Raw genomic sequence first — 11,235 nt, forward strand, 5'->3', positions numbered from 1 at the left:
ATTTAAGCAATAAGAAACCTTGGATTTACTTTATTTTAAACCAAAGAAGTCAAAAGATAGTAGTTCCCTCCCGGGCAAGTATGAATATCCTTTTAGCATTACCGGTAAGCCGAGCAAGCGTGATCAGCGCTTCTCAAGGATCATGAATAAATACCCAAATTGCACTCCCATGACTACGCATGGTTCATGAATAATGTAAACAGAACATCCAGAATAATGAAACATGAATAACGTCATGAATTTGAATATGGATTGAAACACGAATAAGTAGCATAACATCAGAGCCATACGATCAGTAATATCAAGCAATTGAATAGTAATCATGCAAGTAAAACCAAACAAAACAACTCAGTTTGTCCATCACATAAGTCCGTCTTGTACTTGCCTTAACTTCTTCGATAATCTGACTCAACTCCTCCAACGTTGGAACCCTCTACACCTGTGGAGCAAAACTACGCATAAACCACTATACTCAACTAATGACAGTTACAAGGGATATTTACTAAAATCGATAACCTAGAACATATAGACTTTTTTATCGATTTGTATTAAATAACCTATAGTAGTTCTGTTACTGTTTTATGCGTAACTCGCAAACCATCTAACGGAATCTAGAAAATAATATAACTTTGGACATCTAGACAAAATTCTCTACAACTTTTATGTTGGGAGGAAAATCAGATTATGCCTCTATTGGTCTCAAATTAAATAAAACTAATTACTGTCCTGTTAAAACAGACCGGGCAGCAGTACTATTTTTGCTGTTTCTCCTAAACCGTTTATCGGAATTGGGCAAAACCAGTGGCGTTAGAAAGACATCGACGATTACTGCAAAATTTATTTAGAACAACTAACCTGAATCCTGACGGTCTAATACCAGATTTAAAAATACTATTGCCAGCCCATAAACAACAATTAAAAAACACCCGACTGGCAAACCAATCGATTCCCACGTGAAAATTGAACTACCATGGACCAAGAGGAGTTACCCTGACTCAGGAGGAAAATAAATTCGAGATCAATTCGTGAAATCCCATAAAGTCCCCAACTTTGCCTCTTTTTTTTTTGTCCTTTTCCCCTCTTGCTTTCCTGTGCCTTCAGAACCTCCTCCTCCTCTGTTCGTTTAAGGGACAACAGAAGCAGATCAGTAGCCGCAGCAACGCGAGACAAAAATCAGATCGGCAGCAGCAACTCACCAAGGAGACGATGGCTGTGGCGACCGGCGTCGGACGCACAGCAGCGGCGGCGCAGAGGTGCAGACGCCGACCGCGGCGGCTAGGGCTAGCTGCTAGCGATGCCTCCTTGTTTTTTTCCTTTTTTTTTCTTTTATTGGTTAAATAGGGAGAGGCTAATGAAGATCAAACGGCCCACATTAAATCGATCACCGAAAATAACTCAGGACTCCGATTACTACAAACTTATATTCTATTTCGTACTTCTCGACGAGCTCTACGCATCCACGGTTCCTGATTGCCTATTCGAACAACGGTTTAAAAAATTGAACTTTTGCGCGTTTGTGCTAATATTCCCTGGGGCATTACATATATGTAATGTATCGTGTAAAATAAAATCATGCTAGTTATACCGAGCAGCCAAATTCAACCACACATGTAACACAGGTTAACCAAACAGAGTGTGTTGAGCAAGATCCAAAGGACATAAATATATTCATTGAAAGCTAATAGCACCAAGATCAGTTTATGCAGGGAGATGGCACATAAGTAGAAACCACAACGTCACATAACACGATAGCTAAAGAACAAGTGCCAGATAGCAGAAAACAAAACAATGAGCAGTCTTAACAACCATTTCACTGAGAAAGTAGCATGCGGCCACCAATTGTTCAGGGTCCATTGCTATGCTAAGTAAGCTGCAACTGTAGGACCGTGAGCATGAGGCTATAGAATACCTAACATAACCATGACGATACATATATGGATGGTTCCAAAAGGCTTAGAGCAATAAATAGGTAGGCATAGTTTGTAGCATAAGGTTCACACACATGGCATCGCTTAACACATAGAAGTTTCAGGGACACCACTGTTCCTTGTATAGTTCGGACCAGGTCAACGAAAATGCTACAACTTGCATGGCCAAAATGCTTGACTGGAGACATGTGCACCGAATCAGGCGTCAGCTGGCGCACTGGAGAAACAGAGAAAGTGTTGTTAGGCACTACATTGACAAATATATATCAGCAGAGCTGATAACTGCTATAGGTTAGAAAATACACATATCATGCACCATTGCTCACAAATATATATTGGAAGATCTAATAACTGCTATAGGTTAGAAAATATACCTATCGGTGGCATCCTTTTCATTGGTGCTATCTTCACTGAATAGCCTTTTAACGGTTGGTGATGCTTGCTGGGATGGACAACCTCTGTTGAAGATATTGTTTGAGTATAACTGGACATAGAAAATACAGGTAAAATGAAACCAAGATAAGCTACAGTATACCTCTTCTTTGGGGTGCTCATAGAGGTAGATGAAGGAGCAATAGGTACCATAGCATCCAAAGGAACAACAACAACCTTTGCCTTCTACAGAAATGTGACAAATAAGTTGCAGTAGTCAGTAAACAATGATATAATTTGTTTGAAAGTTAGAGGAATGATGAAACATGTACCATGGTAGTCTTATCAGCTGAACTTCCTTGTTCTGTAGCAGCACAGGAGTACTTGCTGGTTGGTGTCTAAGGTGCTGGGGATTGGAAACGCTTCTTCTCTGGTGTACCAACAGATTGCACAGCTATTGGAGATGCTGTTGTGATCGATGGAGGAGAAGCACAACCAACTTCAACTGCTTTAGTTGGTGATAAGAGCAGATTGCTAGGTCCAGGTGATATCATAACTGATGAAGCCTGAGAACCTGTTGGGGACATAAGCATAGGAGGCCGTCCAGTGGCACTAACTGAAATGACATTGTTAACCTGGAACGATACGTTTCCAGATTTAAGTGTATTTTCTGTAATGCCGACGTTCCAGACAACTTCTTTCTCAATCAAGTTTGTTATCTCATTTGGAATGAAATTACTGCCCTCTAGAACCACCTCTATCAGATTTTCAACTGGCCTTCGCAAAAGGCGCTGGGCTGTTCTTCCAAAGAGAACAAACTCACCATCCTCAGTATCATCTCCTGCTGTGACTGTTAGCTTGTACCTACAAGTGATGTTGCCATATATTGGAATTAATGGATGGGCTAAGGCCACTCGAAAATTAATTCTTTGGAAAATCAGAAAAGCCCACCTCATAGGATGGCATGCATGTGGAGTTTAGTATCACCTTGCTTATTATAGTACAGGGGGACCTCCTTAAAAGGGAGGATGCCCTCCTAGCCACTTGAAGCATGTGTGGTGGAGAGAAGAGGGGGAACACACGCGCGCGCTCGCTCTCTTGGCCTGGCAGGCGGCGCGCGTGCACGATGTACGCATCGAATGGTCCGCAAAATTGGCTCCTCACCCTTGCACAGATGAAGTCTCCTTTTGTAGTTTTGTTTTGCTGCGGGAAATTCGGATTTGTCGGAAAACGGCGTGGAGTCCGGATAAGTTACGCGCGACTTATCCGGTTCGGTTACGCGGAGTGGAGATCGTGCGGGTGCCCTGATTAAGCGACCTATCTCTATATAAACCGAGCCGCTGCCTACACGCAACACACGCGAAATCAATCTAGGGTTTGCCTCCTGCTCTGTACTGCGCCGTCGCTTGTAGACTACTCCATCCCGCTCGACGGCGTGCACCTGCGATTGGGAGAGCAGGTCTCCGGAACCTCAGCCTACGATGTCCTGCACCGGGAGAAGGCGGCAATAAGGCTTTTGGGAAGCGCTTCGCGCGACTGCTCCCTGTTCGTCCGCGACGGCTCGCCTTCCTCTCCGCTCGCGTGCTGCGCGCCTTCGTCGACGCCCGCAACCGCGAGTAGTTCCTACCGAGCAACTGGTCTTTCCACCACCTCGATACGTGTTCGACATGTTGCGCATATTTGATCTGTTCATGTTTTACTGCTTAGTTTACATGTGTAGATCTAATGATGCGTTCAATCTAGTTTACATCTGCAATGTCATGATTTATTTATGGAATAAATTAAATCATTATGTGCTTATAATTTTAACAATCCAAAAACCTTATTATAGGCGTTGTGATTTTACTATGGCTGGTTTTGCCGATGCACCGAGGCCGGATAAATTCATCGGTGTGCACTTTAAGAGATGGCAGATCAGGGTCACTCTGTGGCTGACAGCTATGAAATGCTTCTGGGTGAGTACTGGCAAACCTGAAGGAATTCTTACTGCTGAACAGCAGAAGCAATTCGAGGAAGCCACTACTCTCTTTGTGGGATGCATTCTTAGCGTTCTTGGCGATCGTCTAGTCGAGGTGTAAATGCACATGACCGACGCTAAGGAGTTGTGGGATGCACTGAATACTAAATTCGGTGCTACTGATGCTAGCAATGATCTGTACATCATGGAGCAGTTTCATGACTACAGGATGGCTGACAACCGTTCTGTAGTCGAACAGGCTCATGAGATGCAAACCATGGCTAAGGAACTCGAACTCCTTAAGTGTGTCTTACCCGACAACTTTGTGGCCGGGTGCATTATTGCGAAGCTACCTCCATATTGGAGAAGTTTCGGTACTGCACTCAAACACAAGAGACAGGAATATTCCGTTGAGGGGTTGATAGCGTCTCTTGATGTTGAGGAGAAAGCTCGGGAAAAAGATGCTGCATCTAAGGGCGATGGTGGGCAGTCCAGTGCCAATGTTGTGCACAAGGCCCATAACAAGAGCAAAGGGAAATACAAAGCTCAACAAACCACTAACTTCAAGAAGCAGAAGAAGAACAACAACAATCCTAATCAGGATGAGATAACTTGCTTTGTGTGTGGCCAACCTGGTCATCTGGCCAGGAAGTGTCCACAACACAAGGGGATGAAGGCACCTGCAGTGCAGACTTCTAAGTCTGCTAATGTGACCATTGGCAACACTGGAGATGGAAGCGGGTATGGTAATTTACCTACTGTTTTTTCAGTTAATCAGTCTACTAATTGGTGGGTTGATAATATGGCCAATGTACATGTTTGTGCTGACATCTCATTGTTTTCTTCTTATCAGGTCGCACGGGGTTCCACCGTCCTAATGGGGAATGGGTCACATGCTTCTGTTCATGGTGTTGGCATGGTAGATCTGAAGTTTACTTCGGGAAAGATCGTACAGCTGAAGAACGTGCAGAATGTCCCTTCTATCGACAGGAATCTTGTTAGTGGTTCCCGTCTGACTAGAGACGGATTTAAGTTAGTTTTTTAGTCTAATAAAGTAGTCGTGTCTAAACATGGATATTTTATTGGTAAAGGTTATGAGTGCGGAGGCCTATTCCGCTTTTCCCTTTCTGATTTCTGCAATAAGTCTGTGAACCATATTTGTGGCAGTATGGATGATGAGGCTAATGTTTGGCACTCACGTTTATGTCATATTAATTTTGGCTTGATGTCTCAGCTTTCCAGCATGTGTTTAATTCCTAAGTTTTCCATTGTCAAAGTTCTAAGTGCTATAGTTGTGTGCAATCAAAGCAACCTCGCAAGCCTCACAAGGATGCCGAGGAGAGAAACTTGGCACCACTAGAACTCCTACATTTAGATCTTTGTGAAATGAATGGGGTGTTGACGAAGGGTGGAAAACGATATTTCATGACGTTGATTGATGATGCTACTAGATTTTGCTATGTGTACTTGTTGAAAACAAAAGACGAGGCTCTAGACTATTTTAAAATTTATAAGGCAGAAGATGAAAATCAACTTGACAGGAAAATTAAAAGACTTAGGTCTGATCGTGGTGGAGAGTTTTTCTCAAACGAGTTTGACTTATTCTGTGAGGAACATGGCATCATATATGAGAGGACGCATCCCTATTCTCCTGAGTCTAATGGGATTGCTGAAAGGAAGAACCGCACACTAACTGACTTGGTGAATGCCATGTTGGACACCGCGGGACTACCTAAGGCATGGTGGGGGGAGGCATTGTTGACCTCGAATCATGTGTTAAACAGAGTTCCTAACAGAAATAAGGACAAAACACCATATGAGATATGGATTGGGAGAAAACCATCACTTTCTTATTTGCGTACATGGGGGTGTTTGGCAAAAGTCAATGTACCAATAATGAAGAAGCGCAAACTTGGACCTAAGACTGTGGACTGTTTCTTTCTAGGATATGCTCATCACAACATTACCTATAGATTTTTAATAGTTAAATCTGAGGTACCTGACATGCATGTTGGTACAATTATGGAGTCTCGTGATGCTACCTTCTTTGAGAGCTTTTTCCCAATGAAGGATACACATAGTGGTTCGAGCCAACCCTCTGAAATAATTCCCAGTTCAATCAAACCATCAAAACAAACTGAACATACACATGAACTTGTCATTGAGAAGGATGTCAGTGAAGCTCCTCGAAGGAGTAAGAGACAAAGGACAGCTAAGTCATTTGGTGATGATTTCATTGTGTACCTCGTGGATGACACCCCTAAGTCAATTTCAGAAGCATATGCATCTCCTGATGCAGACTACTGGAAGGAGGCTGTCCGTAGTGAAATAGATTCCATTATCGCTAACAGGACTTGGGAGGTGACAGAGCGACCCTATAGGTGTAAACCTGTGGGGTGCAAGGGGGTGTTCAAAAAGAAGCTTAGGCCTGACGGTACTATTGAAAAGTACAAGGCTTGGCTTGTTGGTAAGGGCTACACTCAGAAAGAAGGCGAATATTTCTTTGATACTTACTCACCTGTTGCTAGATTGACCACAATTCGTGTGTTACTTTCCTTAGCAGCCTCACATGGTCTTCTCGTTCATCAAGTGGACGTTAAGACAAATTTTCTTAATGGAGAGCTGGATGAGGAGATCTATATGGATCAACCTGATGGATTTGTAGTTGAAGGTCAAGAAGGCAAAGTGTGCAAGTTGATGGAGTCTTTGTATGGTCTGGAACAAGCTCCTAAGCAATGGCATGAGAAATTTGACAAAACATTGACATCTGCAGGCTTTGCAGTCAATGAGGCAGATAAATGTGTGTACTATCGCCATGGTGGGGGTGAGAGAGTTATTCTGTGCTTGTATGTTGATGACATACTGATATTTGGGACAAACCTTGAGGTAATAAATGAGGTTAAATCATTCTTGTCTCAAAATTTTGATATGAAGGATTTGGGAGTAGCTGATGTTATCTTAAACATTAAGCTAATTAGATGTGAGAATGGGATCACACTCTTGCAGTCCCATTATGTGGAGAAGATCTTGAATCGCTTTGGCTACATTGATAGTAAGCCTTCTCCAACACCTTATGATCCTAACTTGTTGCTTCGCAAGAACAAGAGAATTGCTAGGAATCAACTGAAATACTCCCAAATCATTGGTTCGCTGATGTACATGGCTAGTGCAACTAGGCCTGATATCTCCTTTACTGTGAGCAAGTTGAGCCGGTTTACCTCTAATCTGGGAGATGATCACTGGCGTGCGCTTGAGCGAGTAATGCGCTATCTGAAAGGTACTATGGAATTGGGGCTTCACTATTTTGGTTATCCTGCGGTACTGGAGGGATATAGTGATTCTAACTGGATCTCTGATGTGGATGAGATCAAAGCCACTAGTGGATATGTCTTCACACTGGGTGGTGGTGCTGTTTTGTGGAGGTCTTGCAAACAGACCATTTTGACGAGGTCAACCATGAAAGCAGAGCTGACGGCACTGGATACTGCTATTGTGGAGGAAGAATGACTGCGTGATCTATTAATGGATCTTCCTATTGTTGAAAAACCGGTGCCAGCTATCCATATGAACTGTGACATTCAAACGGTAATTGTCAAAGTGAGTAGTTCTAAGGATAATATGAAATCGTCTAGACATGTGAAAAGACGATTGAAATCTGTCAGGAAATTGAGAAACTCCGGAGTTATAACGTTGGATTACATCCAAACAGCTAGAAACCTGGCAGATCCCTTCACGAAGGGACTATCATGAAATGTGATAGACAATGCATCGAACGAGATGGGTTTGAGACCCATGTGAGTTATACTATGGTGGTAACCCAGTCTATGTGATCGGAGATCCCGTGAATTAGAACCTGGGAAGAAAAAACCATTAGTAAACTAGAGGAGAGTACCAATCTATACCCTTTCTAAGTGAAGATGCATGTACTCTCGTGAGCTGCAAGGCAGGTTGGCTATGCCTTAATGAGTTCTGTTGGCTTTAATTAGCGAAGATGCTGTCCTGCAGAGCATTCCTGAAAGAACTTACATTTGTGAGCTTGACTGTTGGTCGCAATCTATAGAGATTTTGGGTGAATCTTCTAGGAAGCTTACTAAAGACCTAGGAGTATGACTTATACGCTCCACCCGAGGGGTAGTCTACAGACGATCTAGTACCAGATAAGACTTTGAGTGAAACTTGCTTGCACAAGACTTGCAATTCAAGGCGTAGTCCATTGTTCAAGTTGTGAGTAAGTGTAGCTTGGAGTTCTACATGGATGTTCAACCTTAATCGGTCTCCATCGAACCGCTGGTATATAAACAGTACATTAGAAAAGGCAAATCTCAGTGGGATTTTGAGATTTGGTGGGGGATTATTGGAATTAATGGATGGGCTAAGGCCCACTCGAAGATTAATTCTTTGGAAAATCACAAAAGCCCACCTCATGGGATAGCATGCATGTGGAAGCCCACCTCATGGGATGGCATGCATGTGGAGTTTAGTACCACCTTGCTTATTCTAGGAGAGGGGGACCTCCTTAAAGGGAGGATGTCCTCCTAGCCACTTGAAGCATGTGTGGTGGAGAGAAGAGGGGGAACACACGCGCGCTCGCTCGCCTGGCCTGGCAGGTGGCGCGTGTGCACGACATACGCGTCGAATGGTCCGCAAAATTGGCTCCTTACCCTTGCGCAGATGCAGCCTTCTTTTGCAGATTTATTTTGCTGCGGGAAATTCGGATTTGTTTTGTTTTGGAAACGTTCCGAAAAATCCGGTGCGTGAAAACGGCGTGGAGTCCGGATAAGTTACGTGCGACTTATCCAGTTCGGTACACGGAGTGGAGATCGTGCGGGTGCCCTAATCAAGCGACCTATCTCTATATAAACCGAGCCGCCGCCTACACGCAACACACGCGAAATCAATCTAGGGTTTGCCTCGAATCTGTACTGCGCCGTCGTTCGTAGACTACTCCATCCCGCTCGCCGCCGTGCACCTGCGATCGGGAGAGCAGGTCTCCGGAACCTTTGCCTTCGACGTCCTGCACCGGGAGAAGGCGGCAATAAAGTTTTTGGGAAGCGCTTCGCGCGACTGCTCCTGTTCGTCCGTGACGGCTCGCCTTCCTCTCTGCTCGCGTGCTGCGCGCCTTCGTCGACGCCCACAACCGTGAGTAGTTCCTGCCGAGCAACCGGTCTTTCCACCACCTCGGTACGTGTTCGACATGTTGCGCATATTTGATATGTTCATGTTTTACTGCTTAGTTTACTTGTGTAGATCTAATGATGCGTTCAATCTAGTTTACATCTGCAATGTCATGATTTATTTATGGAATAAATTAAATCATTATGTGCTTATAATTTTAAAACCATATAGCATAGTCAGAAAGCACATCAAAAGTCATTGGGCCAAAATAAATGTTAATATATGCCATTTTACCTAGGAGATGCCATTCTAATCCAGGAACATGAAGTGCACTTGTATGTATATCCAAATGATCTTGAACCCTTGAGGCACTTTGGACAAGAATTATACCACCAAGAGTTCTCATTGCAGATTTTTTTTTGATAGTGACGGTAGTTATAAACCGAATCCTCTGCATAGAATAGAAAGAGAAGGCAACACCATGAGTAGCTAAGAATGTCACATAAACATGTGATTATGTTATCTAGTTTGTTTAGCACTAACCCTGGACTTGTGAGGATTCAGTCTATTAAGTTCCTTGACAGTCTTCTCCTCAACAACATCATCTACAATTCCAGTGGCAAGAGCCTCAACCCAATGATTGGCTGGAAATTCTCCCCAAGCCTACATAAAACCTTGTTATTAGAAGAGACACAGATTGTAGTTATGTTAGAACCTGTATATGCAAATAGTCAAGCATGGACTAACTTTTCCTTCATTTTAGCCATGTCAGGTATATCGATATTAATATACCACTTGCATGTGTGGCCTCCAGACAGTGCCAATCCTACGTTGATAGAATGATCAGACATGGCGTATGATATATGTACAAAACATGTTCTGCCATTATATTGGTTGGTTGTTAGATGTTACCTATTCCTGATGAAGTGTAGTCCTTCACAAGTGTACCGACAAAGAGAACAATCTGAGGTTCAGTTTTCCCAGCCTTGTATATATCCTCAGTAGGAAAGGATGTTGCCCGTTCTCCCCACAGAGCAATATGCAGAGTGGAATTGCTAGTGGTGTAAAAAGCAAAGCAAAACTACAAATCCTATTGCACTGTGGTTATTATTTGTGTCTAAGGGTAGCTTAATGGTTAGCATGCAATGTAAACCAGTATATATAAATAAGGATTAAAATGAGAAACCATTACTTTGCATCACATATCTGAATTGTCCTTTTAAGGCTATCAACATCTCTTGACTTAGGACGTAGCATTGTTGGTGTAGCTATTTCAGTAATCACTCCCATAACATCTGTTCAATTGGAAATGATTTAAACACCAGAGGAACACAATGTTTTAAAGGATTTGCTAAGCTGGATTGGTAGTGGATCTTACCAACAAAGAAATTGGTAGTGTCTACCAGTTTTGGAATTTCAGTGTAGGGTGTCAAGGAGTACACAACAGAAGGGAAATCAGCAGGCACATCAATGCACTCCTCCACTTCTATCCATCTAGTAAAGGTGATCATGTACTCATGGGGAACTGGCTTGTACAGCCTATTTGCATCCTTCACACGATATGATTCCAGATAATAGACCTTCCCTTCTGTAAGCAGAGGCTTGAACTTTTCTAGCAAAGGGTGGAAGATCTGTCCATGCACAGCATTGCCCTGCATAATACCAGACATAGATTTAGTAAGATATAAACACTCATAGTCAATGCAAGAAATAAGGAACAGATTATCTTACCTTTTGATCATGCAACACAATATTTGTGTTAAAGATCTTGCTCTCATCCTTAACATTACAGAAATTCCAGAGCCTAGAAAGCCGAACACAAAGGCGCTCGCTCTCATCACCAGGCACCAGATTGGAAATGAG

The 11,235-nt window shown here is 43.0% G+C and overlaps 1 long non-coding RNA gene and 1 pseudogene across 1 annotated transcript; both read right to left on the reverse strand.

Moving 5' to 3' along the window:
• Positions 1–384: 384 nt before the first annotated feature.
• On the reverse strand, positions 385–1,315 carry LOC127780634 (uncharacterized). Its single transcript, XR_008018798.1, has 3 exons — positions 1,197–1,315; positions 990–1,115; positions 385–439 (listed from the first exon to the last, which is right to left on the reverse strand). It is a non-coding gene; the product is annotated as an uncharacterized LOC127780634 (long non-coding RNA).
• Positions 1,316–2,126: 811 nt separating this feature from the next.
• On the reverse strand, positions 2,127–10,883 carry LOC127780205 (uncharacterized; annotated as a pseudogene).
• Between the last annotated feature and the right edge of the window lie 352 nt (positions 10,884–11,235).

Source organism: Oryza glaberrima, chromosome 7, assembly GCF_000147395.1.
Source record: "Oryza glaberrima chromosome 7, OglaRS2, whole genome shotgun sequence".
Taxonomy (NCBI): domain Eukaryota; kingdom Viridiplantae; phylum Streptophyta; class Magnoliopsida; order Poales; family Poaceae; genus Oryza; species Oryza glaberrima.